Below are 25,694 nucleotides of genomic sequence, written 5' to 3' on the forward strand. Positions count from 1 at the left end.
TTCTTTTCTGAACCATTTGAAAGCAAGTGGCAGATATCATGACCATTCATACCTAACTACTTCATATATACCTCTTACACAATCACAATACAATTATCATGTCTAATGAGTTAATTCCTAATATCTAACAGTTTATAGTGAAACTTTCCCAACTTAAATGCCTTTCTTTAAAGCATCTTTTATTTTTTCTGCCTTTATTAGGTTTTAATTTTTCAAGCTTTAAGTATAATTGACAAAATTACATACTTACAGCACACAGTATGTATTGAGATATGAGATTTTCAAATTCTACACATTGCTGTATTTAAATTGCTCTCTCCACTTTTCTCTTTAATCTAGAGCAATCCAGTCTTTTTTCTTCTTGGAATTGACTATTTGAAGAGACTAGGTCAGTGTCTTATAAGAATGCTATAGGAGCTGGGGTTGTGGCTCAGTGGTAGAGCGCTTGCCTAGAATGTGTGAGGCACTGGGTTTGATTCTCAGCACCACATATAAGTAAGTGAATAAAATATAGGTCTATCAACATCTAAAAATATCTATAAGAAAAGAACACTCTATATTTTGGATTTTTGTTATTGTTTCTATGATGTCATTTAACTTGTCCCTTTCTCCCTTTGTATTTTGTTTCAGTTTTCTAAGTTACTAGGCCATTCTTAATCCATAACCTGTGGCAGAATCAACAAATTGCCTCAAAGGAAAAATTGACCAATTACCATAGCTCACCTGAGAAGTCTCTTCTTCAGAACTTTAGTTCATTTAGTCTGTGTTATCTCTGCAACTCTCTGATGTCTTTTTTATTTTTTTAAATTTTATATTTATTTTGGTGGTGCTGGGGATTGATCAACATCCCTAACCATTTCATATTTTCTTTAATAGAAATGCCATACTTTATTCTGCTGTATAAAAAAATCATCCTTATGTAACATATCTTCTTAGAAGTAATATATTATTTCAGATCATAAATAATCAGCAAACATACAACCATTGACATCTAAAAAATAAACCAACACTGGTGTTTTTCATTAGTGCTGAAAACATACCTGCTCAGGATTTATTTATAAGGTAGTACAGTACTGAAACACAAAAATTAAGATTTGGTTCTTCTAAGAGTAGACACTAACATTTGTGAAGGCAGACCACCTACAGGAAAAAATATGTATATTCTCATACATAAATGCCATTGGGAATGGTCATAGTGGTAGGTATGTCCAAAATGAAGTTTCTAGAAAAAATAGAGGCAAGCAAAAAAAAAAAAATTTCTTTTTGGCTTACATGCGAAGTCCTTTCTCTTCTGTCTTATCAGAGGGACTTGATATATGCACTATATATTGGCCCCCAAGCATGCTGAGTTCAGCAAATGTCTTGATGCTTTGTTAGCATTATGACTGCTTAGAGCCCAGTGGAATTCTGGTGAAATTAAATAATGATCTGCTTTCATGAGCACCTCCCTGGAATTAATGCATTTCTTCTCTGAAAGAAGTCTGCAGTCCTGGTGGGATGTGAAGGTACCCACTTCTATGACATTTCAGCAGCTGGGGGAGGTGACGATAGGGTTCTGAAGGTAGCTGAGGGCACTGTTCATATAGTGGGCAGGGATGGAGGAGTGGAAGTTGAAGACAGTGGTGGAGGTGCCTTAACCAAGCACAGGCATGGCAGGGCAATGCACCTAGTGGTGTGGGGCCAGCTCCTGGGACTGGAACTGCAGCAGCTGGCCCATGAAGTTGAATTTGGGGGGAGATGATGCTTCTCTTCTTCACAAACTCAAGCCTTTTCTAGTTTCTACCCGTTAGTCCTCATGAAGTAAGTGAGGCAGATGGTGGTTGACCGGGAAATATCCCTAGCATGCAAAAGCACTCTTCTTTCCGCATTCTTGATGGAATCTATGAAGTCGATTGCCTCATTGAACCAGGAGTTGGGGTCTGCCTTGTGATTGCCCTCTACAGGGATTCTCTTCTAATGGTAGTATCCCTCAAAAGTGTTAGAGCAATTGGCTGAGACCAATTGATGAAGGTAGTGATGCCCAAGGCATCCAGCATGTCCTTACGTGAAGCACGGTAGGCACTGCCCAGGTACAAGAAGGACAGGATCTCCATTGGGCCACTCTGTTCGTAGAGCTGGGTGCTGCAGGAACTGCATCCAGAGTCTGCACTGTCAGGGATACTAGTACACGGGGGAAGGCTGAGTCCCATCGGGGTCGACTGCTGCACCGCTCAGAGCCGAAAGCTGAAAAAGCTTCATATCCTCCTTTGAGGAAGATTTGTGCGGCCCGCGCTCCTCACGACAGAGCAGCGCGGTGGGCCAGGCCCGCAGTCGCACTTGGCGTTGAGGGCGACGCTGTCCAGCAGGACCACCGCGAAGTAGACGTCGACCAGCAGGCGGCAGCGCAGCTCCGCGTTGTGCAAGATGTGCTCCAAGCCCTTGGCGTCCTTTGCCCAGCGCCACACGATGGTGCTGAAGCACAAGTTGATGGAGCCGGCAATCCAGCAACAGGCACTGCACCGCGCGCTCCCACAGCAGCACCCGCAGACCGTTAGCGTCCATCGTGCCCACCTTCATGACCGTAGCCGGACCGAGCGCCCCCAGCGTGACCGACACTCGCTACTGTCTTCGGAAGCCAAGGGCAGGACGGGGGCTTTCAGGGAACAACGCGACCCTGGGTTTATGCGCAGAAACAAAACCTGCTGTAGGGCCTAGCGAGGGATGCTAGATGGACTCAGACGTCTCGCTTCCTTTCTTCTGCCCTCTTCAACTTGAGCTCATCTTTCTCACTCCCTTTTTATTTTATTTTGAGATAGGGTCTTGTTCAGTTGCACAGGCTGGCCTCCAACTTGTGATCCTCCTATTTCAGACTCCTGAGTACCTGGGGTCACAGGCATGCACCACCATGCCCTAAGCGTACCCTCTCTCTCTCCCAACGCCTCTTGTGATTTTTCCCCCCTGCAATCTATCCAGCTTTTCTTTAACAGTTCTTATAGTGACATATATCCTACCTGTAAACAGAAGTCCTTGCAGCCTGCCCCTTGGCCTGCCAGTTGGTGAATAAAGACAGTTCCCTCTCCTGCTTTAAGATCCACTTGGTGATTTATTGTAATCTTGCCCTAACACATATTGGTGAAGTGCCCAGTAAATATTCTTGCTTGGTAGTCAACAGTGATGGTCTGGAATGTAGTGCAAGGTACTGCGAGATCATGCAGCTGTAGCTTGCAGTACTGATTATAAATAGTGTGGTATGGAATAACTACTTCCAAAGAGTAGAGAGTGACGAGAATAAATTGAAAACTTCTCATGCCTTCTGTAGGTGCAAAGCAGATACAGCTGAAAACCAAGCGCCCTTTCTCAGTGTAATAATGGTGGTGTTGCGGTACCAGTTAAATATGAAAGCCCATATGTCTATATGCCAAGAAAAAGACACTGATGGAGGACTCAGAAACTTCCTGTTCCTCTTTCTTTTCCTTTCTCAGGAAACTGAACTTACCTCTGCATATTCAATAACATTTTGCTTCATAAGAGGATCTGATTCTCTTCAGGATCCACCCTCATCATCTCATTGCCTCTAGGCTCATAATGAAATCATTACAGTACTTCTCAGACAGAGGACAGGCCTGGTCTATCTGAGACAGCTCTACATCAAAGAGTAGTTGAATGTCACTAATTTGAATGGACACAGCCTTGGGAGCATGTATAGAAGTATTTTCCAAGGTGTTAAGGACAAAATATAAGACTAGATGAGTTGAATTTGTCACTATTGGTGCCTTCATCTTAGATATAAAATGTAATGTGTTACCTTGAGCACTTGTCTGATGAGTTAGTTAATTAAAGCCTGCATTTGACAGTTCAGTGAAGTTGAAACACCAGAATTTCTACAGCATAATAGAGAAGCTTGAGGAGAGGGAGATGTCAGAAATTATCTGTTATGTGCAATCTACTCCTTTATTACCTATGTTTATAGCCCCAGGAAAGCCTTGAGTTCACCCTTTTCATCAAGGCTTAAAGGGGTACAGCTGGATTCCCTAACATTAATGGCAACCTAAGGGAATTTCAGAGTGGCAGAAGCCGGGTTATGGCATTTATCATCCAGTGATAGAGAGATATGATCACCATACAAGCCTTGATCAGAATGGTGGTAATCATGAGAGGTTCTGCGGAGATGGCTAATCATGGGGCCTGGGAAATAAAAATAAATTAGATGGATAGCTTACCAAGATGCTGCTTGATATATATAGGTGGAAATGTTGACGAGCATAAATCTGAATTGAGTCACCGTACTGAGAATTCACAGTCTGTCATCTAGTTCCCTGATTGAGCTGATTCATAACCAGAACTCCTGGATTGATGGAGAGTCCCTTTGAATTAGAAACCTGTAACGGGGGCATCTGTCACTATGACTCTCGCTTCAAGCTTTTCCCTGACGGCAACTGTGCAGTAAGAAATGAAAACCCTCAGACTCATTGGGATTTTTTAGAACCTATTTCAGAATTGATGTATCATTTGGAAACCCAATATGCTATCTTGGACCATTTATTTTCTGAGTGGGGACTCACTAGAGTTTGGTGATAAATGTAATCTCTTTTTAAATTCATCTAACAGTGGTTTCTATGTTTTTTTTTTTTTTCTGCCTGATACTCTGACACCAACTAACAGTGGACAAGTGTTGCATTATAGCTATTCTAAGCTGTGGTGCCAGGAAACGCTGGTGAAGGGAAATCTTCCAAACAGGCAGAACTTCAGGCAGTATATCTGCTTGTCCATTTCAAATGGAAGAAGAGGTGATTGAGTACATATTTGTACTGATTCATTGAGTCATAAATGGGTTGACTGAGTGAGTAGTCAGGGGACTTGAAAAGATCAAGATTGTAAGATTGGTGATAAAGAAGTTTGGACTGCCAAGGGTACAAAGATATTGATTCACGTGACTACCCATTGTAAGGCATCCTATAGTAGAAGACTGAAGAGTCAGCTGGAAAGTAATCTATCTAGGAGATGTCAATCAGCCTCTTTAACCCAGTTCCTCCAGGGCTTGTTCAAAGAAACCATGGCTCCAAGAACAGGCTACGCATGGGCTCCTGAACATAGACTTCCCCTCACTAAAGTAGGTCACGTTCCATCACTGAAAAGCACCTAATCAGTCAATGGTAAAGGATGAAGTTGAACCTCTGATTTGGCCAGAATTCCTGGGAAAATCACCTAGTCACTTACTGGCAGGTTGATTAGACTCATTGAATCTGTCTTCACAAGGGTAGACATATATTATGAATACAGATTTGCCTTGCCTGTCCCGAATGTTAATTACTATAACTTTGTAATGAGTTTTGAAATCAGTTTTGAATTCTTTTTCAAAATTATTTTGACTGGGCTGGGGTTGTGGCTCAGGGGTAGAGTACTGGGTTTGAGCCTCAGCACCACATAAAAATAAAGGTATTGTGTCCATCTACAACTAAAAAAAAATTGACTATTTTGATTATTTTGACATGTAAATTTTAGAAAATATTTTCTATTTCTTCAAAAAGTGTCATTAGGATTTTTAGAAGGATTGCATTGAATCTGCAGATCACTTTAGGTAGTATTATGGTTTGGATCTGGGATGTCTCCCAAAGACTCAGGTACTTGAAGACTTGATCCTCAGTGATCAAGTCTTCAGCATTGTTCACAGGTGAAGCTTTTAGGAAATGACTAAATCATGAGGTCTCTAACCTCATTAATGGACTCATTTTATGGATTAACAATTTGATTGGATTATTGAAAGGAGTTGGTAGAGGCTATAGGAGGAGGGGCCTTGATGGAAGAAGTAGGCTACTGGAGGTGTGCCTTGGGTATGTTTTCTTCCTTTCTCTCTCTGCTTCCTGGCTGCCATGACTGAGTAGTTTTCTTTTGCTGATTTCTTCTGCCATGATGTTCTGCCTCCCTCAGGCCTAAAACAACAGAGTCAGCTGATCATGAACTGAAACCTCTGAAACCATAAGCCAAGATAAATTTTCCTTTTAAGTTATTTGTGTCAAGTATTTTACTCACAATATTGAAAAGCTGACTAACATAAGTAGTGTTGACATCTTAACAACATTTACATCTTCTAATTCAGAAACACAAGATATCTGTTTGTGTCTTTTCAAATTTCTTTCAGCAATGTTCTATAGTTGTACATTGTACAAGTCCTTTATCTCCTTGATTAATCTAATGCTGAAATATTTTACCATTTTATGGTATTATAAATGGAATCATTTTATTAATTTTCTTTTTTGTATTATTTGTTGGTGTATTGAAAGGCAACTGATTTTCATGTGTTGATTTTGTGTTCTCCAATTTTACTGAATTCATTTATTATTCCTAACAGTTATTTCTTTGGAAATCTTTAGGAGTTTCTACATGTAATCTGCAAAAAGAGATAATTTCACTTCTTTCTTTCCAGTTTGGATGATGTTTATTTCTTTTCTAGCATAGTTGTACAGGCTAGAACTTCTAATCCTTTGTTGAATAAAAGTGATGAAAGCAGGCCTCCTTGTCTTTTTCCAGATCTTAAATCTTTCAGTTTTTCACCATTTATTATGATTTTAGCTGTGGGTTTTGAATATATGGCCTTTATTATGTTGAAGAAGTATCCTTCTATTCCTAGTGTTTTGAGTGTGTGTGTGTTTGTGTGTGTGTGTGTGTGTGTGTGTGTGTGTGTATGTATCATGGAAGGGCATTGAATTTTGTCACATTTTCTCTGTATTAATTCAGATAATCATGTACTAAAAATAAAATGTGTTATTTTATTTTTGTGGTGCTGGGGATTGAACCCAGGACCTTGCACATACTAGGCAAGTGCTCTGCCACTGTGCTACACCCCCAACCCACACGGATCAATTTTTGTATGTTGAAATATTCTAGCATTCCAGGAATAAATACCCCTTGGTCATGATGCACAAATCTTTTAGTATGCTACCGAATTCATTTTGCTAGTATTTTAATTTTTTTAGGATACTAGGAATTTAACCAAGGGCTGCTCTACCTCTGAGCTACATCCCCAGCCCTGTTTTTTGTTTTATTTTGCTGAAGCTGGCCTCAACCTTGTGTTCCTCCTGTGTCAGCCTCCTGAGTAGCTGAAATTACAAGTGTGCGCCACCGTGTCCATTACTCACAGTAATGTGTTTGGATTTTTTTTTGCTAATATTTTGTTGTACATTTCTTTTTTCTTTATAATTTTTAAACTTTTTATACCTTTATTTTATTTATTTTTTAGGTGGTGCTGAGGATTGATCCCAGTACCTCACACATGCTAGACAAGCACTCTACCACTAAGCTACAACCACAGCCCCTTTGTGTATATTTCAGTGCTCATACGGGATGCTAATCTATAGTTTTCTTGGAGTATATTTGTCAGGCTTTAGTATCAGGGAAATGCTGGACTCACAGAATGATTCAGAAGTATTCCTTTGGGCAAAGATTGAGAGGATAGGTGTTAATTATTCTTTAAAAGTTCCAATGAAACCATGTAGTTCTGGGATCTTTGTTGGGATGTTTTTGATTACTGATTCAATATTCCTACTAGTTCTAAGTCTATTCAAGCTTTCTATTTCTTTATGATTCTGTCTTGGTAGGTTGCGTTTCTGGGAATTTGTCAGTTTCATCTAGGTTATCCAATTTGTTGGTATACCAGTTGTTCATAATACTTGTTCTCTGATAATCCTTTTTACATTTTGAATTGATAACAATTCTCTCACCTTCATTTCATTTTTTTTTTTTTTTTGGAATTTTAACATTGTTTTAATCAAGTAATGTAGCTGTTTGAAACAGGAAATTTTAAGACAAGTTAATAGAGCAAAGTGGATTACTCTATCAGGTTAATCTGTGAATTAAATCCAGATCATGTGAATTTAAATTCCTCTAAAGTTTGTCACCAGACTTAACACTGGCCTAAGCCCTAACCCTCTCCTTAGTGTTGAGAAGCCCCGACACATTTCCCTTAGAGTAAAAGCCACAGCTGTACAACCACCACTTCAACAGTATGATACTGAGTGTGCTAAGTACTCTACATGGGTCACCAGCACCTCCTGTAGAATCTAGTGACAGAAAATGGGCCTTGTAGCAAAGAATTTGAAACCTAGATTACATGAGTTTCCAAAAATCTCTTCTCTTTGGTGTGACACAGCACGTTCCCTTCGGGCATATAGCTCCTGCTTCCTCACTCACTAGACTCTATCAAAAGGCAGATGGAAATCTATTTCTTTTCATGTTAAGATTGTTATGTTTTATTTCCGTAAAGTGTCAAGCTAATAAGGTTTTATTTCCATCAAATATTCGTATGCTTTCAATGTGAAAAACTTTTATATATGTCATTAAAGTCTCAGAATATGTGAGATGGGTCACAAACAAGTAAGAGCTTAATGATGTGAGCCAGTGCTCCACACAAAATTAACCACATGGACTTTGTAATGCCTGGAGTGCACCTTCTATGGAAAGGAATAAATGCAAAGTTTTTACCTTGAAGATTACTCAAAGTCAGAACCCCAATCAAGTGAGTTTCCATCAGTTAACTACACAAGGAATTCACTTGTTTGTCCAAATCCAAGGCCCTGGATGGGCTGGTCAGACTCTGGTCACCTACACCCAATGACCATCATTCAAACTTCTTGGGAGCCCAGCTATATTCAATGTGAAGTAAAAAATATCCCTCCCAAGTCTTACACCAAAATATAGGTTGACTTAGAAATATGCCTTTACCTTGTTTCTTTTTAAATAAGACTTTTTTGGGGGAAAAAAAAATCCAATTTGAAACATAGCAACACTCATTTCTGGCAAGGCAGTAACCAAATTCTAAAACAGCATAAGCTATGTGTCCGAATGTAAAAGGCATTAAAGAATAAACCACGATACTGAGGGGAACACACACTGAACAGATAGAATGTCTAAACATTCAGAAATTATAATTTAAACCTTAAGGGTAAAAGCTGAAAAACTGCTCAGTTCCTGGTAGAGATTAAATGCACCTTTTCCTGTTTCCCCCAAATAAAATCAGTTTATTATTTAATCACACCTCAAAGTTTGAGTTTTCCCTTGGTACAAAGCAACCACTACATACACATTAAAATACTTATTTGTTAATGTAATAATTTTTAGTATAAAGTGTAGCATGATGTTAAGCCATTTTAGCTTTTACACATACATGTTGCACTTCTGGCTGATAATGGAGAAAAATTTGCAGCATTACACTGTTAAGCTAGGTTGCATTCACTCTTAAATGGTGTCAATATCAATGTCATCATCCTTGTTGTCAGACTTCACAGTTTCAACTTTCGGTACACTGGCAGTCTTTGAATACACCACCTCAATGTTCTCATCTTCATCTTCTTCACCACCAGAAGATTCTTCCTCTGCCTCCTTCAACCACTTTATAAATGGTTCCGCTTTGACACGAATCTCTTTGGCAAGTTCTTTTGAGACATATTTCTTAGAGGCCTTTTCCGACCAGCTGATGATGACCTCCTCTTCTAAAAGGTCTGCATCATACACCTCCTTTAAGATATGTGGAATCTTGGAAAGGAGCTGAGCTTGATGCATTGCCACCACACACTCCAAACCATGAAGAAGGTATCACTGAGCTTTTTTGTTATTGTGACAAAATCTTAAGAAATGGCGCCTGTATTTCTTAATTTGTTCTCTAATCTTCTCATTAAAAAGAACTTCAGTTAGAACAAGAGGGCCCATGGCTTTTACATCCAGCCTTTCTGCTTCTGCAACAATTTCTTTGTCTGATGAGTCAATGATACCCTCTTCTTTCTTTTTCTTAACGAAATCAAACAATATTGACACGATCTTCTACAGTTCTTTCCAAATCATCACTGAGTGTTAGAACTTTTGCGTGGTCACTAATTTAATCCATTCTACGCCTTTGAGCTTCCTCAGTCGTATCCTCTCCCCAATCATCATCCTCCTCTTCTTCCACAGCATGTGGAGGAGGACTGATTTCATTTGGTGGTGGTGGTGGTGGTGTCTCACTGCTGGATACAGAACCATTCTCCTTGTCTTTGCCCTTTCTATTTTTCTTTTCCTTTTCTTTCTTTCCTGTACCACTGTCACTATTCTCAGGTGGGTTTTTGAGAATGAATGTACAGAGTTTATGATGTGTGTCAAGCATGCCTCGTAGCCACAGGCTTTACAAGAATTACCTATTGTTTGCTTCTTTGGATTGACATGCAATTCTGTTTCAGGATTCTCACACTCAGGACAGAGAACAAATTTTTTAATGAATCCATCCAACATGTCTTGCAGCTTATTCGCCTCATGTCCATTGACAATGTAACGGTCATTCTTAACATCAAACTGGGTCTGTGCTCCCAGCTCACAACCAAAATATTTGGTGGGATGCGTTGGAGGCCGATTAAGCGCCTTTGCAACGTCAACCATGTTGACTATGACTGTCTTGATTCCATTTCCTTTGCCCTCAACCTTGGCAATCAGACGGGGCATCTTGTAGCGATAGAACTGGTCTGACACGCTGCGGTTGACGTTGACAGACATTTTGGCTTATTAGTGGCTTTATCAATAAGGTGAAGAGATCTTTGATTGCAACTTTTTGGTATCTTCTGTCTGGAGAAGAAGGGATGACATAAACGACTGCAAGAGTTCTCGGTCTCTGACATGAAAAAATTTTCGCCGCTGAGGCTGTAAGCTCCTTGCTTGTACGCTATGTTTCCCCAATACAGGTACCAATGGCTGCGCAACAGCTCGTTTTCGTCAAATAAAGACATAAACCCAACGCGGCTCGCCCGGGACTGGGAGGAAGAGGCGCTGGAAACCGGGTCCGGAGCGGCGGGGCGGGCGAGCGAAGGGGCGGCCGGGCAGGTGCCGCCGCCGAGCAGCGGGAGGGGCTGTCCCAGCGACGTCCGCGTCCACACCGGCAGGGCAGCGCCGAGCCTGGCGACCTCTGGAATGTTCTCGCTCTGACTGTCTCACCTTCATTTCTGATTTTAGTAATTTAGTTTTCTCTCTTTTTTTTTTCTTAGACTGTCAGCTAAAGTTCAGTCAATTTTGTTGATTTTTAATTGTATTTATTTATTTTTAAAAATTTTTTTAGATGTTGATAGGCCTTTATTTTATTCATTTATTTATATGCGGTGCTGAGAATCGAACCCAGTGCCTCACACATTCTAGACAAGCGCTCTACCACTGAGCTACAACCCCAGTCCCTGTATTTATTTTTTGGTACTGGAGATTTAGCCCAGGGGCGATTTACCACTGAATCACATCCTCAGCCCTTTTTATGTTTTATTTTGAAACAGGGTCTCACTGGTTGCATAGGGTCTCCCTAAATTGCTGAGGTTGGCTTTGAATTCATGATCCTTCTACCTCAGACTGCTGAGTCACTGGGATTACAGATGCGTGCCACCACCAATTTTGTTCATTTTCTAGAAGAATGAACTAGCTTTTCTTATCTCCCATTTAATATTTATTATTTGCTTCCTTCTATTTGCTTTGGGTTTAGTTTGCTCTCAAGGGAGAGCCAATGATGTAGTTTATGTCTGAAAGGTGGCTCCTCCCAGAATTCCTCCTTACTTGGGTGAGGCCAGCCTTTGGTTTTACTCGTGCCTTAACTAATAGGATGAGGGCCATCTCCATTATAGAGAGCAATCTGCTTTCTTCAAAGTGCACCAGTTTAAATGAATCTTATCCAACAATCCTCACAGAAACATCTAGAATAATGTTTGACCAAATATGTGGTCACTCTGGTCCATCCAATCTTCACAAGATCTTCACAAGATGTCCCTGGGATTCCTGTGTACACCAAAATCTGGGGCTCTCTGGCTTTAGATGCAGCACCCAAACTGTGCAGTCTGCTATGGGTGTATGACCTGATCATACTGCTTAACACAGTGAACACTTCCATGGTTCAGTAACCGTTATCTTTCTTTTTTTCCTTTGTTTTGGTGTTGCTGGAAATTGAACTCAGAGCCTCAAACATACTTGACAAGTGCTTTTGCCAATAAGCTATAACCCTAGCCCTCCCTTTCTCTCTTTTTTAAAAAAATATATTTTTAATTGTAGCTGAACATAAATAAATAAATCTTATTAATTTATTTAATGTGGTGCTGAGAATCAAACCCAGTGCCTCACACATGCCAGGCAAGCACTCTACCACTAAGCTACAACCTCAGCTTCCCTCCCTTTCTCTTTTATAGCTAATCACTCTCTTGGTGATTCAATCATTCTCAAGGGTTTAAATATCATTTATATGTTGTCACCTTCTAAATCTGTTCCTCCAGCCCAGGCATTTCTCCTAAACTACAAACTCATATATCTGGTTGTCAACCCAACACCTTACTTGTAATTCTAACAGCATCTCAGATCTAACCTCCTCTATACTGAGTGTCTATGATGCCCCCTCCTTGAATTATCTCCTTTCAGAGACTCCAAATTTCAATTTAGACGGTCTGAAATCTTTGGTGTCCTCCTGGGCTCCTCTCTTTCTCTCATACTTCAGATTTAATCCATTAGGAATTACTGTAAAATTCCTAATGGACTTTTACATTATTGATTCCTAATCCATCTTAAAAATATATCAGGGGCTGGGGTTGTGACTCAGTGGTAGAGCACTTGCCTCGCATGTGTGAGGCACTGGGTTAGATTCTCAGCACTGCATATAAATAAATGAAAACTAAAAGGTCTATCAATACCCAAAAAAATTTTTTTAAAAACCTCTTTTTTAAAAAAAGTATTCAGAATTTAATCACTTTCTACTATTTCCACTGTTCACATCCCAGTTGAACTAACTGATGTCTCCATCCTGCCTAGTTCCCTCCACTTTTTCCTACTTCCTCACCTAACCCTGCTCTTGCTCTTTTTTTTCTTTTCTGGGAATTGAACGGAGGGGTACTTTACTACTGAGCTATACCCCCTTTTTTATCTTTTATTTTGAGAGAGGGTCTTGCTAAGTTGCTGAGGCTGAACTTAAACTTGCTGTCCTCCTGCTCAGCCTCTTGCTGAGATTAGAGATGTGTATGTACCACTGCACTCAGAATCCCCTAGTCTCTTGATTCAGTTCTCAGCACAGCAGCCAAAGTAATCTGTTTAAAAGAGATCATGTCCTTCTCTGCTCAAAAATCACTCTCTCTCTCTCTTTTTGTTACCAGGGATTGAATCCAGGGGAGCTTAACTACTGAGCTACGTCCCCAGACCCTTTTTTTTCAGAGACAGGGTCTCCCAACTCCTTGATAAGTTGCTGAGGCTGGCTTTGATTTGCAATTGTCCTGCCTCAACCAGCTAAATTGCTGGGATTACAGATGTGCACCACATGACTGGCTTTCAAAACTGTCTTCTGTCAGTTGGCAGAGTACTTGCCTCACATGTGCAAGACCCTGGGTTCAATCCCCAGCATTGCAAAAAATAACAAAAAACTGTCTTCTAGCAGGGCACAGCGCATACCTGTAATCCCAGTGACTCGGGAGACTGAGGCAGGAGGATCGTGAGTTCAAACCCAGCCTCAGCAACAGTAAGGCACTAAGCAACTCAGTGAGACATTGTCTCTAAATAAAATACAAAATAGGACTGGGGATGTGGCTCAGTGGTTGAATGCCCCTGAGTTCAATCCCTGGTACCAAAACAAAAAAAAAAAACAACAACAAAAACCTGTCCTCTAACTTCTCTGTGTACTCAGAGAAACTCGCTCAAGGCCTACATGTTCTCCATTGCTCTCTGCACCAGCCATTCAGGCTCCTTGCTCTCCTGGAGGCACACAGCATGCTTCTTCTTCCTTAGTGCGCCGGCACCAGAGGTTCCTCCTGTCTGGAAAGAACTTGCTCCAGACACCTGGGGATGATTCTTCATGCTTTTCGAATCTTTCCTCAGTGGTCACTGTATCATAAAATTTTAAGAGTTCATATTTTCTTGATGCTTTAACCTCACCACAAACAGAGTATGAACACACCATCCAGGGAACCAGGTGCACCCGTGTGATAAGGGTGGTCCCTGTCCAAGTCCCTCAGCTTGTCTCCCTTGACCATGACTTGAAAACATTCAACTGTACCAGCAAAATACCCTTATGCCTTTTGCTCTGTACTTCACCTGAATGCCAGGAGGCGCACCTGCTTGGATGAGCCCACTCCCCGGGAGTTCCTCCCATCGTCTCCTGTTGGTGTGCCATACCTGCCTTTCCTAGTATCTGTGAACACAATAACTCCTTCCATTTCATATGACTCTCTGAGTAATTTACATAGTGTGTTGGAATGATCCTTACAGATTCCACAAATAAACTTACTCCCCCATTTACAACCAAGTCACCTCCTAAATGAGTCCCATACTGGTCACTATATTAAAAGAGCCATCTTCACTCTCCCAACAAACCCACATTCTGGATCACATTCTTTACTGTAGTTTTTCCTCTAGTACTTACCACCCTCTAATATAAAACTTGAATTTTTTTTTTTTTTTGGGTGCTGGGGATCAAACCCAGGGTCTTGTGCTTACAAGGCAAGCACTCTACCGACTGTGCTATCTCCCCAGCCCCTAAAACTTGAATTTTAAGTGTATGTTTGGTAGTCTGAATAATGGCTCCCAAAGATGTCCACATCCTAATCCGTGGTACCTATGAATATATTTCCTTATATGGGAAAAGGGAATTTGCAGATGTAGTTAAAGCTATGGAGATGGGGAGAGCTTCCTGGATTAGCTAGGTAGAACAAATGACATAATCATGAAGTCTTTGTAAGAGGAGGCAGGCAAGTCAAAGTTTCAGAAAGAAGAAGAAAAGTTGGAAGCAGAGGTTCAGAGGTGAGAAAAGAGTCTGTGCTGTTTGTTTTGAAAATGGAGGACGGGATCTAAAACCAAGGAATATGGGCAGGCTCTAGAAGCTGGAAATGACAAGGAAAAGGGATTCTCCTCCAGAGCCTCCAGAAGCCTGAGAATCCATTTTAAACTTTTGACCTCTAGGGATAAATTTGTGTGTGTGTTTTTTAAGCCACTAAACTTGTGGTGATGGTTTTATATCAGCAAAAGAAACTAATATGTCTGGGGATATAGCTCAGTTGGTAGAGTGCTTGCATCACATGCACAAGGCCCTGGGTTCAATCCCAGCACCACAAAAAACAAAACAAAACCCAAATACACTGAGTTTGTAGTATAAAGTCTTGTTTCTACCCAATAAAATATATATTCCACAAGGCTGGAAAAAGTCATCTGTTTATATTTCTCCAGTGTTTCTCAGACACAAAAATAAGATGTGCCAAATATTTTGTACTGCTCTTGGTCCACACCCAGCAGGGCTGTGGCTGAGTTACAGGGCCATTGTATTTTATTTTTATTATTTGGTACTGGGGATTAAACCCAGGGGTGCTTTACCACTGAGTCATATCCCCAGCCCTTTTTATTTTAAGACAGGGTCTCTCTAAGTTGCTGAAGGTCTTGCTAAGTTGCTAAGCCTTGTGATCCTCCTCCTCAACCTCCTGAATCACTAGGATTATAGGTATGCACCACCAAGCAGGGCAGCCATTTTGGAATCTATTGTGGGACTAAGGTGAGCAAACCTGTCCTAGGGACAGAGATGGGCAGGCTTCCTCCAGGTGACATCCCGAGTGAGTCAATGGGCTAGTGTATAAAAGCAAGTTTGAACAAATAGTAGAACATAGGGTTTGCTGGACAGCAGGGCACATGAAAAGAAAAACTGGATCAGTTTAGTGATGGTGCTTTCTTGAAGATGTAGATCAGAAAAGCAAGGGGGGGATACTTTCAGAGGACATTATTTTGTTTACTCAGAACCCAAGAGCACATTTTCCAGAGACATCTATGATGGTCATATCCAGCACCATACTTTGATAAACACAATTGAACTCTGCAGACCATCTTGTGCAAAGCTGGACCTACAGTTGTAATGATGTTTGCTGGTGGTCCAGTCTGTGCGTGAGCATGTTCAGTGTAGAAAGTCTTACTACCTCCTATTCCTACTGTCTCTCACCAAAAGCTCCTGATGCAGACAGACTGTAAGATGCTGCTCATTGAACCTCCTCCTGGTTTTCATGCCCTTGTGAAATCTCCCCATGTTGGGAGTGCGTGGGACCAGTGACTTGCTTTTAAGCAATGGAATTATGGCAAAAGTGACATGATCATGTGCGATTGTGACTTCTGCTTTGCTAACTGACACATTTTTTTTTTCTGTGCTGGGCCTTGAACCCAGACCCTTGCTCATGCTAGTTAAGCACTCTATCACTAAGCAACATCCCCAGCCCTTTTTCTTTTCTTTTCTTTTTTTTTTTTTTTGTTGAGACAGAGTCCCTCTAAGTTGCTCAGGCTGGTATCAAACTTGCAATCCTCCAGTCTCAGTCTCCCAGGTAGCTGGAATTGCTGACATGCATCACTATGCCTCACACTGATATTGTTTTCTACCTTCCCTATTTGAAAGCTCTGATGAAGGGGAAAGGCCCACATGGCAATGAACTGAGGTCAGTGTCTGGCCACTAGCCAAGAGGGAAGTGAGACTGTGAGGCTAACAACCCATTAACATTGAATTCTGCCAACAACCACCTGAGCTTAGAAATGGGTCCTCTCCCATTTCAGCCATTGGGTAAGACCCCAGATGTGGCTGACACTCTGATTGAAGCCATGCAGGTGGGCAAAAGTGTGGCTAGTCTGCTCCTTCCCATCCACCCTGGAGTGAACCTGGAGGAAGATAAATTAGGGGCCAGCAGGGATTGGAAGGGCCACTTGATGTTTCTTGGGCCCATGTGAAGCTGGGCTTTGGGGCTGTGAAATAAAACAGTGATGAATTTGGCCACTGCTGGTCTTTCTCCTTCAACATTCTGGACTGCCCGCTTCACACATCCTGATGCAAATGCCATTGATTCCAGTGACGGCGCTGATGTCACCCTTGCCTTCCCACCATTTCCAGCAAGCACACTCCATCAGTTAATGTGTCATTTCACACTGAACAACCTACTGTAAGAATGGTGAGAAATGTAATAGATTCCCATTCGGTCTTGGTGCCTGGTGGAGAAAGGGAACTGGCTGGAGCCCACAGCGGGAGGTGATCTAGAATAAGGCAGATGGATGGGTACAGGAATCAACATAACAGGGTGGTATTTTGACTCAGCAGTCAGACTGTTTCCCTAGAGTCCTGGTTCAGCCCCCTGAGAGTCGGTGGCTTGTTTCCTTATCTGTAAAATGTGATTGAAAGCTATCCCCATCCCATAGGGCTCTTATGAAGTTTAATTGCTTTATTTCATGTAAATCTCTTCAAGCATATGGAAATTTAAAGCACATAAAATTTTTAAAAAATTTGTTATTTTTAGTTATACATGGTATAGAATATATTTTGACATATTATATATACATGGAGTATAACTTCCCACTTTTGTGGTTGTATGTGATGTAGAGTTACACTGGTCGTATACATTCATATGTGAGCATAGAAAATTTATGTACAATTCATTCTACTGTCTTTCCTATTCCCATTAACCCTCCCTTCCTTTCACTCCCTTTTGTCTAAAATGAACTTTTATACTTTCTCTCCTCACCCTCCCTTGTTATGGGTTAGCATCCACATAACATTCAACCTTTGGTTTTTTGGGACTGGTTTATTTCACTTAGCATGATAGTCTCCAGTTCCATCCATTTACCAGCTAATGCCATGATTTCATTCTTTATAGCTGAGTAATATTCCATTGTGTATAATACCACATTTTCTTTTCTTTTTTTTTTTTAAACTAATTGGACCTCAAAACCTGAGAAAACACTTCTAAGTTTAAACCTTAGCTTAATGAAAGAATGCTAAACCTTTTTGATCATTCTGGGATCCACGGCAACACTTTGCTACCTGGGACTTGCAAAGACAGTGAATATAAATGAAGCTGCGGGGTCTTCTGAGACTGGTGAGACTACTGCTACCTCCATAGCTCTGGATTAAACCTGGGGTATGTGGCCTCACATAAAAATCATCCTAGGAAGGAGAAGGAAGGAGGCAATAAAAGGCCTGGGAAAGAGCCAGGGCAGACAGACTACTTTAAAGGATCTATGAAATCTTTCTCTACATGGAATGTGTTCTGAATACAGGTCTTTATGGTATATTTTAGCCCCACCCCCAGTCTTAAAGGACCCCAGGAGACATTCTGAAAGATAATACTGCACACATGGGACATTTTTTATCCCTAGTTCATTAGTGCCCCATCACTCTTCTATAAGCACAAAAGTGACCGAGATGGGTGCAGACCTCACGAATTTGGCAAAGTCTTTATTCACCAGTGGGGTCAGGAGTTGGAGGGCTCACTTTCTGAGTGGAAAATGGCTCTGGTTACAGGGGAAGTATGGGTTATATAGGTCACATTGGGGGTGTCTCAGTCCTTGTAAACTTCAACAAGATGTGGGCAAAATGTTTAAAAATCTGGAACTTGTTTTTACTGGGCACAGTTTTTAATTAAGCAGCATTTTACAGGGCAGAGGCAGAGGGTTCAGGGTTCAGAGTCCAGTGCTCATCTGACTTCCAGGAGTCATTGTATTGCCATGGGGACAAGATTAATGTGTAGTTTCATTGTCATGTCACTGAGAAATGATTTCTTGGAAGGATCAAAGCTTTGGTTTCTCTCTCTCTCCCTTCTCCTGGGTCACACGCTGTTTTGGGGGTTTATTATTTCCATATCCTTCACCTTCCATCCCATTACCACCCAATCCTACCCTTCTTCATGATAAAAAATATAAAATCAGTAAGGAAGGTGTGGGCTTCTTGCCCAGCCAAACCTCTTTGGCATATTTCTTCTTGAGTTCATTAACAGCTTCAGGGTTATAGACTGTAGGATTTGGTGTGGGGTTCATGTTCACTGTTGATGGCACAATGGGAGTCAAGTCCACAACAGGGGCAAGGCTCAGGTATGGCATGGGCAAGCCACTGATGAGTGCTGTCCCATGAATGCCATATGGCTGGTAGCCTGCTTCACTGTGCATCGGGGGCAGGCTGCTGTAGAATCTCTACTGGAGGTAAAGTTCTGCATGTGTCTGCTCCCTGATTCCTCCAGGCCCAGGGAGCCAGGGCCCTCCACATGCTTTTTCTACACTGGGACTACTGCAGTTTGCACCATGTTCCAGAAGTGACCAACTGAGGGATCCACATCCTCTGGGTTAATGATCTTATCATTCTCACTGAAAGTCACATGTGAGTTCTTCCTCTTCCTCTTTGGTCTCTGAATGTTCAAATTTCTTTCTTCAATGGTGAGGGTAGAAATCCGCTTGTTGGGCTGGAATATAGCTCAGTGGTAGAGCATCTGCCTTGCATTTGCAAAACCCTGGGTTTGACCCCCAGTTTAAAAAAAAAAAAGGAATCTACTTGTTGTAGGCCATGTTGAATTCTGTCAGGTTATCAAGTTCAGTTTCTTCCTCTGGAAGCCCCAGTAGTCCTTGAGTTCAGCATCCTCTCCACTCATCTTTTACTCTCCTTTCACAGCTGACGGCAATGTTTGAGAATTCTTGTGCAGTGTGTGCCCTTGTAGAAGTGCCAAATGAGACTGTGGAATCGATGGGAATCTGTTGTGGCTTGTGAGGTTCCAACCAAATGTGACCTAAGAAAGTGCCATCTCCTGCATGGCCAAACTTGTGGTACTGGCAAGGGTCAAAGGGAGATTAGAAAATAGACACACATGCAGATTGTGAAGGTAAATAGCTGGGATCAGGTAGTGTGCTGCTCTCTGAGGGAGAAGCAGATCTAAAGAGTTATTGTCAGCAATCTATTTAAATATGTCTCATCATGGGGGTGGGGGGGTGGGGGAATGAGAGAAGAATGGAGGAACTTTAGATTACATAAAGGGAAATAAGAGGGAGGAGAGGGTGGGGGTATGAAAAATGGTGGAATGAGATAGACAACATTAACCTAGTACATGTATAATTACATGAATGGTATGAATCTACATCGTGTACAACCATATATACAAAAAGATTGTACCCCATTTGTGTATAATGAATCAAAATGCAATCTGTAAAAATAAAAAAATTAAAAAGATAATGAAAGCATTATTCTTTGTATTCTGCAAAGTTATAGAACAAGAAACATTTATGCAAATTTCACAGTTACAATGTGCAATATTAGAAGCTCTATGAAGTACTCAAGGAGGTCCATTGTTTAAAGTTATTGTTCAGCAGGCAGGCTCAGAAGTAGCAGAGCTGGTGAAACACTGTGGTTGCCTAACATGAGAATTCTTCTATCCCTGGGAGCTATGGGCCTGAGATCAATGTTGAAGCTGATAAGACTCTTGCACACAGCCTCCTCAGGCAGGGTGTTACCATAGCAGCTAGGCATCATCTGCCCTTTCATAGAAACTTTCCCAGGTACCAGAGTGCCACAGCCATGAGATCAATGGAGACCCCCAACCTCCCATTCTCTGTTACCATTTTCAGTTGAGATTTATCAGGAAAGCTCTCTTCGGATGCTTGTGGTAGACTGTCGCGTCCCCTCTGGCCACAGAGAGAGACACGGCAAACGTCTGAAGCTTTGGAAGTTTATTGTGCACAGGTTCTTTCCTACGCTTCTCTTACCCCTAGCTTCTTCGCACTTTCAGCTTTCCTTTTCCCAGCTCCTTCCACTCCCGCGTACTCCCTCCTTCCAGCTCTGCTCCCGCTGCTGCCGCGGCCGCCGTCGCCGCCGTCGTCGCCGCCGGTTCTTCCGCTTCTTCCGTCCCTTCCTCAGCTTCTCCCCCTACTCTCCCACCCACCAGGCTTATATACACTTCAGTCAATCAGGGGAGAGTACACAAGATAAACGCGGACAGCTGCAGGCACAGGACGGGTGCACGAGGGGGGGGCATGCTCTAGTCACATCATTAACTAGCCAATTATTGGAATTCGCTGGTTGTTTACTGTATAGCTGGCCGCCTCTGGCTCAGCGTCAGGCGCCATCTTGACCACGCCCGAGGCTGGGGTTCCCGGAAAACCCCACAGATCCCCTTCTTTAATATTAAACTAAGGCTCGGGACCGTGTCTGTCCTAGGCTGAGTGGTCAGCATATGTCCTTACCCGTCATCAGAGCCTGCAGAGCATGCTGCAGCTCCTGTCTTAGGTTGGTACACAGCCACCTCCTTCATTACCCATCCTTGACTACCGATCCAGCATCAAGAGCCATACTAATGGGGGGCTGTCGGCCTTTAGGGCGGTCATGGCCTGATGAAAAATAATTTGATCTCTCTATTGGCTAGCTTGCAGATGCATGCCAAAACGAATGAAGAGAAGAAGGCCAAGGCAGAGGGGTACCACCATAGCTCCTAAGCTTGCCCACTGTTTGACAAATCTATAAACAGAAGAGGAACCTTATAGCCATATCAAATACAGAAACAATATACATCCCAATAGAGTTACAATATGGGTAACACAAAGCAGCTCTCAGGGAATAAACGCATCCCAGTCCCAAAAGTTCTTGCAAAGCATCCACTTGTTCTTATAATGAGTCCATTCTCTGATAGAGTCTCTATGGTCTGAAAGGCTGCAACTGCATTCTCGGCCGAATGATCGTTGTTGTGGTTATGTCGATGCTGCTACTGCAAGGACTGTGGTGGCAGTGATCACGGCTGTTGCAATGTCAAAGCCTCTTCTGTTTCTTGATAATAGCACTGGCAATTCTATATCTGCAACAGAAACTAGGGCTGGTAGGAAGATAGAAATGTGCAAATTGCACAGGTGGCAAAAGAACCATTCCAGTATTGTGAGAGATAGGACACAGTTAGTGAACAGTTAGGAGGTATTATTAGAAATGTTAGTTGGTAGAAACATAAAAAAGAAAAAATACACAAGCTGACGTGGGAGAAAAAGCAATATCACAGCTAGGGTCAGCAGAACGAGTTGCTCTACTCTGGGTCTGATTTGTAGCATGATTCCAACGGCAAAGTGCAGAAATTCCTCCTGTTAAGGCAAAGAAAGGCTAGAAATATCCTTGTCACCAAAAACAGCACGACCTGAAGAATCATCAGTAGAATTGACAGACTTGTAGAGAAATTGGTGAAAAACAAGAAAAGGAAGGATAAAAAATATGTTAGTCAGAAATGAAAAATATGGCCAGGCTAACAATGGCCCATAGGTTCCGGGTTTGCCTTTCCGTCTGAGTTTTCGTTATTGGAGGAAGGCTCAGGCTCGTCACCGCGAGGAGGAGCAGAATCACCTGCATGCTGCAAAACTCTGACCAGCCTTTCTGGAATCCAGACTGGAGTCTGTTGATCCTGTGGGAAAATACAAACAGACCCTCGGACCCAACGAAGGACTGGATCCGGTCCTTTCCAACAACCTGTCAGGATATCTTTCCATTTTGCCCATACTTGAGAAGTATTATGGGGATTATAATGTCGATCAGCTGCAGAATGGCCGTCCCTATCCAGAGTTAAGAAATTTAGAATGAAAAGAACTAAGTTAAGTTTATCTTTAGGAGACTTGTAGGAGGCTCCTATTCCCCCTTTTTGTTTATTTAGACAATTTTTTAAAGTAAGATGTGCTCTTTCCACAATGCCCTGTCCCTGAGGATTATAGGGGATGCCAGTGACTGATTGGATGTTAAATGTTTGTAAAAACAACTGGAAGCTTTTGGAAGTATAAGCAGGACCATTATCTGTTTTAATAACTTTAGGTATGCCCCAGCCAGCAAACGCTTGTAGGCAATGTTGAATGACATCTTTTACCTTTTCTCCAGAATGAGCAGAAGCCATAATGACCCCTGAAGCAGTGTCTACTGACACATGTACATACTTAACAGTACCAAATTCAGAAATATGGGTTACATCCATCTGCCAAATATGGCCAGGCAGCAGTCCCCTAGGGTTAACTCCAAAGGATTGCACTGGGATTAAAGGAGCACAATGTTGACAATTTTTTACTATTTGTCGAGCCATACATTTAGATATAGGAAATTTTCTGCTCAAAGTAGTGGAATTTACATGAAATTTTTCATGAAAGAGTTTTGCCTGTTCCTCTATGGAAAAGACAAAAATTGATTTGGTGGCCATATCTACCAAGTCATTAGCATTGGCCAAAGGTCCTGGTAAATTAGAATGAGCTCTAATATGTCCTACATAGAATAGATGTTTACGCTGTAGGATAAGGTTTTGTAGCGTAGTAAAGTAAGAAGCTACCGTGGACATGGAAGAAATATAGGGTACCGTTTCAAGAACCTGTAAAGCGTTAACGATATATAAGCTATCAGACAGAAGATTGAATGGCTGATTATCTGCTAATTTAAAGGCTAATATTACAGCTGCAAGTTCAGTAACCTGTGCGGAGTTGGGCGGAACTATTATGGTGTGAAGTTGTTTACCGATAAGTACTGCACCTACTCCATTTTTGGAGCCATCAGTAAAAATGGTTACACAGTCTTTAAGAGGCTGAACACTAGTCACTTTTGGAAAAATTATGGGAGTATTTTTACAGAATTGAATCCAGGGATGTTGGGGATAATGGTTATCGAACTGAGCTGAAGTGATACAATATAATACTGACCAATCATCATCATTATTAACCACTTAATTTGCTGAGTGGAATAAGGAGTTATAATAATAGACGGATGGATTCCAAAAACAGTAATGCAAGATTCTATTCCCTTGAATATTACCTGTGCAATAGCTTGGGGATATGATTGCAATGTTTTAGCTGGAGAGCTAGGGAGATTTATACTTTGCAAAGGTCCTCCTTGCCAAACTATGCCAAAAGGGGTATGTTTCTCCGAGATTATGATTAAACTTAATGGTTGAGTAGGATCACAACGATCAACGTAACACTGCTGAAGTCTATTCTCTACTAGCTGTAAGGACATCCGTGCTTCAGGAGTAAGTTTCCTAGGGGAATTCAAGTCAGGATTACCTTTTAATATATCGAATAAAGGTTTTAATTCCCCTGTGGATAATTTTAAATAGGATCTGATCCAGTTAATGTCACCTAAGAGTTTCTGAAAATCGTTCAAGGTATTCAATTGATCTGTCCTGATGGTCAACCTTGTTGGTCTGACTGTAGTAGCAGTGAGCCTTGTACCCAGATATTCTTGGATCTCCTCTAATTGTAATTTTTCAGGGGCTATCGTTAGTCCTCTCTTTTCTAATGCTTGAGTTATAAATTGTAATGCTTCTAACAAAACTTCTTTTTCTGGATGGCAAATAAGTATGTCGTCCATATAGTGATAAATCAACAGTCTCTCAAACTTTTGTCTAGTAGTTGTTAACGCTTTATCTATGTATATTTGACATATAGTAGGACTGTTAGCCATACCTTGAGGCAACACAGTCCATTCGAATCTCTGGTCAGGCTGTGATTAAGAGAGGGCAAAGTAAAGGCAAATCTCCAGCAATCATTTTTGTGCAAGGGTATAGAGAAAAAGCAATCTTTTAAATCCAGAATAATAGTAGGCCAATTTTTTGGTAGTGCAGTGACAAGAGGGAGTCCACATTGGACGGGTCCCATAGGGTACATTTGTTCGTTTATGGCTCTTAAATCATGTAATAACCTCCATTTTCCTGATTTTTTCTTTGTTAAGAATATTGGAGTATTCCAAGGAGAGGTAGAATGTTGTAAATGACCTGCTTGTACCTGCTCTTGTACTAACTTATGAGCTGCCTCTAGCTTTTCTTTTGTTAGGGGCCACTGTGGAATCCAGCGAGGCTTATCATCTTTCCATATTATAGGGATTGATGGTTCATCAGTGGCCCCTAGGAAAAACCCAATCCATGAGAATCATTTTTTGGTGGGAGTAAAGGCAGTGGTTGGGTAGATCCTTGGCTATGTCTTCCTAATCCTTTTTTATCATCATAATCCATATTTTGTAACATATTTCTTACAGGAGTCCCTTGGTAAATCTGGTCAGTGGTGAGTTTCATATCCATTTGCTGCAGGACATCTCGTCCCCATAGGCTAATAGGAACATTACAGACATATGGTTGAAATATACCTGTGTGTCCCTCTGTATCTTTCCATGATAATGAGGAAGCACTTTGATTGGGGCTCTCTGCTACTCCTAAGCCTCTCAAGCTCTGAGCTGCTGTGATCAATGGCCAGTGCTTTGGCCAGACCATTGCACTGATAATACTTTTGTCTGCTCCCGTATCTAATAAACCTGTAAATTCCATATTTCCCACTTTTAATTTTAGGAGGGGCCTCTGTTCCATATCCATAGTAAGGTTTATTAAAGTGGTTCCTGTTGATCCAAAACCTCCTTGTCTTTTATTTGTATTTTCACTGGGCCACAAAGAATGTTGACTGGGCAATATAAGCATTTGTGCAATGCGATCCCCTGGAGAGATGACCGTAATTCCTTTTGGTGAAGAGACCAAGGCTTTTATTTGTCCAGTGAAATCAGGATCAATAACCCCTGGGTGTACTATAAGTCCTTTTAGTGTTGAGGAACCTCTACCTAGTAATAGCCCTACACTGTTCTGTGGGATTTTTTCATGCCAATCAGTATCAATCATCTGCACCCCCATATCTGGGGTTAGTATGAGTCTGGAGGTGGCACAGATGTCCAATCCGGCACTTCCTGAGGTGGCTCTGCGCTCCCCTTCTCTGTGGGAGGATACCACCGTCGGGGAACTTGTTGAATTACCCCGTATATTTGTTGTGGGCCCCGGGGAGGGCCCTGTCTCCCGTTTTTTTGAAGTTTAGGATTTAAACCTAAAAAATTACCTTCCCTATCTCTAATAGACTGACAGGCACTGCTCCAATGATTTCCCTTTCTGCATCTTGGACATAACCCAGGTCCGGTTCCCGAACTATTCCCTGTATAGATGTTCCCACCT

At 41.6% G+C, this 25,694-nt stretch overlaps 3 pseudogenes; all 3 read right to left on the reverse strand.

Annotated features, from left to right (window-relative positions):
* Positions 1 to 1,525: 1,525 nt before the first annotated feature.
* Positions 1,526 to 2,556, reverse strand: LOC124989569 (dual specificity protein phosphatase 1-like; annotated as a pseudogene).
* Positions 2,557 to 9,145: 6,589 nt separating this feature from the next.
* LOC124988831 (eukaryotic translation initiation factor 5-like) lies at positions 9,146 to 10,874 on the reverse strand (annotated as a pseudogene).
* Positions 10,875 to 18,175: 7,301 nt separating this feature from the next.
* Positions 18,176 to 19,370, reverse strand: LOC124988333 (nuclear inhibitor of protein phosphatase 1-like; annotated as a pseudogene).
* Positions 19,371 to 25,694: the final 6,324 nt, after the last annotated feature.

The sequence above is a fragment of the Sciurus carolinensis genome, chromosome 7 (assembly GCF_902686445.1).
Source record: "Sciurus carolinensis chromosome 7, mSciCar1.2, whole genome shotgun sequence".
Lineage (NCBI taxonomy): Eukaryota > Metazoa > Chordata > Mammalia > Rodentia > Sciuridae > Sciurus > Sciurus carolinensis.